Source organism: Mus caroli, unplaced genomic scaffold, assembly GCF_978045245.1.
Source record: "Mus caroli unplaced genomic scaffold, Mus_caroli_1 scaffold_9, whole genome shotgun sequence".
NCBI lineage: Eukaryota > Metazoa > Chordata > Mammalia > Rodentia > Muridae > Mus > Mus caroli.
Window position 1 is genome coordinate 117090025 of NW_028227264.1, and position 8523 is coordinate 117098547.

General features: G+C 47.6%; 1 pseudogene; it reads left to right on the forward strand.

Annotated features, from left to right (window-relative positions):
* Window positions 1-1335: 1335 nt before the first annotated feature.
* Window positions 1336-6946, forward strand: LOC110302757 (large ribosomal subunit protein eL20 pseudogene; annotated as a pseudogene).
* The last annotated feature ends 1577 nt before the right edge of the window (window positions 6947-8523 follow it).

Here is an 8523-nt window from a genome sequence, read left to right on the forward strand (position 1 = left end):
AATTCAATGAAGTTCTCTTATCTGGAAATGCAAATATTTTCAAAAGATAGAGGTATGTGACTGGGGCGGGGGGCAGTACAACTTAGGGGACCATCAAAATAAAGAGAATTTTCCAACGACAGAAAAAAAATGTTGCCAATATTTAAAGTAGCCCTAGCTAGATTGAAAAGACCCCCCTCCCTTGAAAAATCTCCTTTCATATACTCTCCTATTTCTAAATATAAATTGTTGGCAAATAATTATGAGGAATAATAACACATCATTTAGTTTCCTGCTGGCTGAGGTCTGGCAGAGTGAAGCACACTGAACCTCAGGAGCATGCAGTTTTAAAATGAACAATTGGTTCGAGATGTTGGGAATAGAGGTTACCATGGCAACCGCATCTCACCGCTCTGTGTGAGGCCCTATTGTGTTGGTGTTTGAGTGGCAGACACTGGTGGCTGTGGTTTACAGGACAGGCTAGGTTAAGGTGCAGATAGGAAGTTTTCCTTGGGAAAGTTCAGGGAGGGTAGGTCCTTTGACATCTGCAGAGGAAAACTGTGATGTTTTCAGAGCCATGACAGTGCATCAGCAGTAGCAGTAGCCAATAGCAACATTCAGCCTTCAGCTTGGACAAAACAATCCTGAAGTCTAGAATCTCTACAAAAACAACTGCACAGACGGGTAATGGTTAAATGGGCTTGTATCTAGTCTTCGTTCATTCAGTGGTGCTAGCTAGGTCTCCTCAGCTCTGAGAACAGATCTCTGATCTCTGCTATGTCCTTGCAGTCACAAACAATTTACGCACTACAGGGTGTCTCTGTTTTGGTCACTGAATCCAGAACCCGAATCAGAGTCTAGTACACAGTGGGGTTCCACCCTTGGCATCCCCCACACCAATAACAATACCCCACTATGTGCTAGACTGTCCAAGTTCTAGTATCTAGAATACAGGCTCTGAATCCAGTGACCAGAACACACTCTGTAGCAAATAAACTCCTTCTAGTGTATTTCAATGGCCCCGTAGAGCTGTAATTTCGGCTACAAGAAGCTGACACAGATTACTGCGAAGTTCAAGGCCTGCCAGAGCCCTGTAGTGAGTTTAAAGCCAGCCTGGGCAATTTACTGAGCCCTTGACTAAAACCTTAAGTATTTATATGGGTGGTAATGTAACTCAGTGGTAGAGTGCTTTCCTAGATATTAAGGGCCTATGTTAACCCCAACAACATAGAAAGAGAGAGAGAGGGGGGGGGGGAGGGAGAGAGGGAGGGAGGGAGAGAGAAGGGAGAGGGAGAAGGAGACAGAGACAGAGACAGAGGGCCTTTTGTGAGTGGCATCGAACAAGCACGCAGTGCCATGAAGGCGTCCGGCATGCTTTGGGAGTACAAGTCAGTGGGGTTCTGCTTGTCAGCCCTCAAATGCCACACACCACCACTGTACCGAATGCAAACCTTTGCACCCACCCTTGTGTTGGCCAAGTCCCGCTTTGTGTACTTTGTGTCGCAGCTGGAGAAGTCATCCGGGGAGATTGTGTACTGCGGGCAGGTGTTTGAGAAGTCACCCCTGCGTGTGAAGAACTTCGGCATCTGGCTGCGCTCCGACTCCCACAGTGGCACACACAACAAGTACAGAGAGTACCTGACCACCGCTGGCGCAGTCACACAGTGCTACCGCGACATGGGGGCCCGGATACCGTGCCCAAGCTCACTCCATCCAGATCATGAAGGTGGAAGAGATTATAGCTGTCAAGCAATTCTAAGACTCCAAGAGTAAAATCCCATTGCCTTCACAGTGTGTTGCAGCGCCAGCATAAGCCATGCTTCACCACCAAGAAGCCCAGCACCTTCCTCTAGACATAGACTGGCTGGGCAGTGGTGGTGCACTTGGGAGGCAGAGGTAGGTGAATTTCTGAGTTTGAGACCAGCCTGGTCTACAGAGTGAGTTTCAGGACAGCCAGGACTACACAGAGAAACCCTGTCTCAAAACAAAAACAAACCAACCCCCCCCCAAAAAAAAAAAAAAAACAAAAAAAAGAAGAGGAGAAGGAGGAAGAGGAGGAAGGAGAAGGGAGAGGAGGAGGAAGAGGAAGAAGAAGAAGAAGAAGAAGAAGAAGAAGAAGAAGAAGAAGAAGAAGAAGAAGAAGAAGAAGAAGAAGAAGAAGAAGAAGAAGAAAGGAGGGAGGCAGGAAGGGAAGTATTTATGTCAAAAAGTGAAAGGAGGTGAGACAGTCATATATCTGTGGACAAATATTTCGGACAGAACTGCTTGTGCAAAGACCCTAAGGTAGAAACATGCTTTTCCCGTTCAAAGAGCATTAAGAAAACTAAACTAGAGTGACTGGAAGGCCATGAGGTAACAGAGATCACAGTAATTCGCAAGGACAAGATCATTTAGGCTGCTTTAACCTGGATCTAGAATGTTCTCCACAGCCTGTGTCCCACTGAATCGTCTTGTCAGCCTCAAAGCTATACTTGTTTGTTCTTTAAATATTTGTTTCTATTAGTTTCATGTGTGTGTGTGTGTGTGTGTGTGTGTGTGTGTGTGTGTCTGGTGCACGGACACACACACACACACACACACACACACACACACACGCCTGTGGTGGTGCAGAGACATAGGATCCCCCTGGAGCTGAAGTTTCAGTCACTTGTGAGCCACCAGACCTGGGTGCTGGGAACCGAACTCAGGCCCTCAGCAAGACCACTTTTCAAAGAGGAGTCATCTATCTCTCTAGCCTCTAGCTATGCTTTCTTGAGATGGCCTTTTAACTGTTTAACTGTTAGGGAGTCTCTCAGAACCTCAGGTAATGTGGTGGGAGCCAGGAGCCAGGCAGTTCAGGATGGCGCTGCCAACATGAAGCCTTGTTGGCATTAGAGGAATGGAAGTCACCGTGAGCAGAGGGTCAGATGGGGGCTGCACAGACAGCTCCACAGCACTGGGCAGGTCCAGCCTGAGGTTCTGCGGGAGTGGAAAATAAGGAGTGAATTGGAAAAAGGCAGAAGAGCTGAGGAGAGGGCAGCTGAGAGGGGTCGGCAGAAGAAGCGTTTGCTGTACAACCTGACAAGCTGGGTTTGATCCCGGCTCACGCGGAGGAAGGTGAGAATGGATTCCCACAAGTCTCCACACAGATAACATGGTACTCAGATGCCCCATCTTTCCTCCTCCTCCTTCTACACACACACACACACACACACACACACACACACACACACGTCACCATTTAGCCTTTGTTGACTTGGAACTCACTCTGCAGACCAGGGTGGCTTCAAACCCATAGAGACCCACCTACCTCTTCCTCCCATGTGCTGGGGTTAAAGGTGTGCACCACTGTGCCTGGCCATATAAAGTGTTTTAATTCCTTTGCCATCTGAGAGCCCAGGCTGTCCCTGGGACATGCCTGTTTGCAAGCACATTTATATTTTCCGTTCTTTTTCTTCCAGACCGTTCATCCGTTATTAGGCTTTTAAGGAGTACTTAGTAAGTTAGACTGTGGGCAAACAAAAATCAATAAAACACTATTCTTGCCGAGGCATTAAGTCTCGTGGGAGAAAGAAACATTTAACCAGCAAAGAGAACAAGTCAAATGCAGCAGGCTCTGGGAGTCTCGGGGAGCTAGCCTCTGACTCCGTTAGGGACAATGGTCACAGATGGATTAAGACAAGTATTAAGATCGGAAGTAAGGTTACGCTGAGAACATGACCAGTAAGACTCAATTCACAGAGGATAGGATTAGCCACTAGGCAAATGTGAGTAATTTGTTGCCTTTAAGTATGTAAAAGCGCTTTTTCTCTCCACAGGCATAAATTCAAACTTGCCGTGATCTCCCGCTATTCCCGCATAGATTTCCAGCCTTGCCTCGGGTTAGTGGTTGGTTAGCTCTTTAAAGTTTGAGAATCACGTGGGCTAATATATGAATGATTTCAGCAGTTTCCACTAGAACCAATTTCTAGCCATTCCCCTCCATTAAAGGCTTCTTACAGGCTGGCTCCCTGCGAGGCTCTGCCTGTAGGGGGCGCTCGAGGGAGGCCGAAGAGGTCAGAGCCGCTGCTGTTGCAGAGCGCAGACTTGTCCCACAAACCGCAGCCCCCTTTCTAGTAGCAATGGAGTCCGGTGTGCAGTTTTGGCAGCACTGGCAGAACTGGCTTCGCCGTGCCCTATTCAGAGAACGAGCATCAGCAGATTTCTAATTTAAGCAATTCTGGCCTCTTCTCTTTCTCCTCTCCGAGCGCTGTGGGTGGCAGCTGCTCCCCACCTTCGCTGCCTTTGAGTTAACTTTAAGGCAGGGACGTTTGCCAAGAGTTGGAGAGGCGCAGGGCAGGTGAGGGAGCATTGCTCTCATCTGCTGGGTTGAGGCTGGAAATGCTTTGAAATAAACACCCTACTATACACAGGATAGGCTCCTACAAAGGATTCCATCCAGTGTAGCACCAGTAGCAGGGCCGGGAAACTCTGGTTTACAGTAACCCCTTCAGTTAGAGATGTCATGTACTACAAAGACATCATTGGTATACTACTAAAGACTATGCATAGAGAAAACACCTTTGAAAAGGAAGGAAGGAAGGAAGAAACCACTTGTGGTGGCGCACGCCTTTTATCCCAACACTCGGGAGGCAGAGGCAGGAGGATTTCTGTGAGTTCCAGGCCAGCCTGGTCTACATAGAGTTCCAGGACAGGGAGAGCTGTTGAAAAAAAAATCTTTGTATTAGATCTCTCTGCCAAGTAATGTTGTGGTTTTGATTAAATCCTGCTGATTCAAGTTTTTCAGAGTTACTAAAAGCAGTTAGGCTGCTCACGGTGGCCCAAGTGAGTAATCTCAGCAAAGGGGGACAGGATGAACACCTCCATCTGAGGGGGCGGGGTAGGAGGCGTACTTCCATCTGAGGGGGCGGGGCAGGAGGCGTACTTCCATCTGAGGGGCGGGGCAGGAGGCGTACTTCCATCTGAGGGGGCGGGGCAGGAGGAGTACCTCCATCTGAGGGGCGGGGCAGGAGGCGTACTTCCATCTGAGGGGTGGGGCTGTATAGAAGTTCACTGAGTTGTACAGATTCAGACCTGGTTAATTTTAGTGTGTGATGTTTTTTATTTATTTTCAAGGTTAAAAAATATAAAATTTATAAGAATAAATGAAGAATTAACTAGGGGAAACTTAAAATTTCATGTTTTAAGCCAACAAATGAATTGTAGAGGATTTCTGATTAACTCCTCATTACAAAATCTTTTTTGGTCTTTGCTTATGAATTGGGGATCAAACTCAGGACATGCCAGGGGACTGCTTTACCAGTAAACCATGAACTAAATCTTCATGTTTTGTGATAAGAGCTAGATGCATTAGTTCTTCTGTGTGCGGTGATGTGTGACCTTTAATCCTAGCACTTGGAAGGCAGAGGCAGATGGATCTCTGTGAGTTCAAGGCCAGCCTGGACTACATGGTGACTTCCAGGACTACATAGAAAGCCCCGACCTCAACACAAAACCAAAGCCAAAAATCAACACAACACAACAACAACAACAACAACACCAAGACTGGATACAGTACATAAATAAGGAGTAATGGAATTGTTTATGGCATCATGATTGTTGGCATAGAACCTAAGGGGGTTGGGGTTTTGGAGGACTGCTGTTCTCACAGCAACCTCATCTACGGGATTTTATACAATCTATATTCATTTATTATTTAAAAATAGCTTATTAAAAAATCCTGCTCTATAGTATACTGCCCCATAAACGCTGCTCAACGGAAACCTCAGGCTGGCGGTTGGCAGGTGCATTCTCATTGCCCTTTTTTGTTTAGCCAGTGTTGCAGAAATGGGGGTGAGGGTGGGCAGAGTGAGCTTTGGTGAAGACAGAACCTTGTTTGCATATGATACTGGCAGCACTGCCCAAGCACACTTGAGGAGACCTAGGCTTCCCCCTGTGCCTTAGTCTCTCCGTCTTGCTACTGAGTTCGCTCCCTTAGGCATTCGCCTTCTGGAACTCCAGACGAGTGACAGGACTCAGTCATGGTCATCTTTTGCCATGATTTTACCAATCCTCAGAGCAGCAAAGGTATTTCTTAGAAAGTCCCAGGTAACGGGTGATCTGAACCTGGAGCCAATAACTTGAAGAGGTTCCCAATGTGTCCAGCCCCGTTCCAGGCAACCTGCGTGTATTTCTTCATCTAACTCTTCCAATAGTGCCATGAAGTAGGTCCTTGCTAGTGTTAATTCGGCACTGAAGAAAGCAAGCAAGGCTGGGGTGAGGGGTTGGGGTTGGGGGAGCTGGCAGAGTGCTTGCTAAATTTGTGCAAAGTCCTCAGCTCAATTCCCTATTCTCCAGAAAGCAGGTATGGTCACACGTGCTGGTAATCTCAGCACGCAGGAGGATCCGAAGATCCAGGCCTTCCTCAGCTCTATAGAAAGTCCAAGGCCAGCCTGGGGTACTTGAGACCCTGGCTCAACACAGATGAGTAAGTTAATGAATAATACAAAAGTTTAAAGAAAGTAAAAGAAATAAAAATGCAGAATGTTCAAGTAGCTTGTATGTGCTATCAGACAAGAATTTCAACAAGCTGTCTAAATCGAGGGATGATCCTTTAAACTAATATTTAAGAATACCCCATACAGTGTGTTCAGATGCCTCTTATCTGCTTGAAGAGCCGGCTCAAATCAGCCTGGAGACAGAATATTTTCAAACGTGAACCATCTATCTGGTTGCTACAAGTCAAACCACAGGAAGCCTGCATTAGAGCTGGCCCTCGGGTTGACTGTGCCCAGCCTCTCTCTCTCTCTCTGGTTTCCGTTTCCCTTTGAGTGTTGACTTCATTCTCTCAAATAATGGCGGTGCTTCAGGGAAACCTTCAGACTTGTTTTCAGTGTGCTTATTAAAGAGTACCCTCGGGATCAGCTGCAAGACTGGGCAGAAGAGGAAGTCAAGCCACGATGCTCTCAACCTGGCTCAGCTCAGTAAGAGCTTCAGAATTCCGCGCTAACAAAGAGACAGAGTAAATAAAAATGACCCGAAGGACTTCCCGTGGCCTGGAATCTGACCTCAGCAGTGACAGTATGTGACTTTGTTGATTGTGCTGACCTCTATCATTGAAATGTCCCGAGAGACTGAAGAGCACGCATACCAATGAGAGAAAAATGTCACTGCGACGAGGGCCGGAATCTTGCGACTCCATCAGGGAGAATTCTCCCTTTCATGGTGGCTCCCAGATCTCGTTTAGCCTGTAAGCTAACAAGAAGAGGAGGCGGTCAACGCACACGTGGTGGCCATCAGGACAAACGGGATGACCTAAGAGACAAACGATTAGACGGCAGCGCCACCGTGTGGTGGTCCACGTCCTCACCGCGAGCTGAGGTCGGAAGAGGATGTCTCGGTGATAAGGAAACGTGCAGTTTTTGTGACGTACAAGCAAAGGGGAAGGGCAGGCCCGCGTCCCCACACTGGATTCATATTTTCTGGATTTGTTAATGCCCTCCCCCAGTTCTGATCTTGCTGGCCTCTGTACAGCCTGCCTTACCTATCTGAACTGACCGTGTACCTGTGAGCATCCAGTGTAATATGTTTATTCCACACAGATTAATTTCAAGTCCTCGGGGCAGTTTACCGACTGCTCTGTGCATAGTGCACATGGCTAATACAGTTACAAGAGCTCGGAATGTGCCGCCGGCCCAGCTCTCTGGTGATGCTGCTGCACGCACACACGTGGCACTATGCTGACACCTTCCTTTTCTAGATCTCTTGAATAATCCACGTTGTTCTGCTCTGCATCGGCCTCCTTTAGATACTCCAGGAACTGCTAAACATTCGCTTCTCTCTGAGGATACGTCTAGCTCTTGAGCTCCTTGCTTCAGTTTAAAATTGAACTACCTGGCTCACCCATTGTGAGTTTTCACAAGATGCCTGGTTACCTACCATTTAGTCCAGGTTGTGCCGTTAGGGGTCCCACGCTCTGTTTAGCCTTTGAGCGGCAGGTCTAACACTGGATCAAATCTCCTTGCTGTGTCTGGCCTTTGGCCATCTATCCCAGAAGGGCAAGCCTTGCTCTCCCAAACTCCCTCTATGTCCTCTCTGGATTCTTCCGTATCGCCAGCATCTCAAGTAGAAGAACCCAAACTCTTGCTGAAGCAAACCTCCACCCATTCCAGAACAAAGCCAAGGCGGTCCTCAAACCAGCCAGGTTTCCCGGGCTATGGGCATCTGTTTTCCATGGCATGGTGGCTGCACCAAGAATGAGGTCCTCTCTCCGTTAAAGGGCACACCCTTCAGAGAGGACCTGGAGCACAGGACTCTACTGTGTCAACAGCAAGTGTCTGGGATGTGATGCACTCAGTCAGCACTTTGCTCCATTGTTGAGTAGACGGAGCACTTCCGGGGAACATCGTGGAGGGATAGGGGACAATTACACTGAGAGCATTAATGCATTCAAGTTTTACAGTAGGGTTGTTACTTCTATCCACAGATTTCTAAGCATATCTTTGTGTGTGTGTGTGTGTGTGTGTGTGTGTGTGTGTGTAAATGTATGCATTCCACGGCAATTGTCTATTGAGTTTGCTCCTAGAT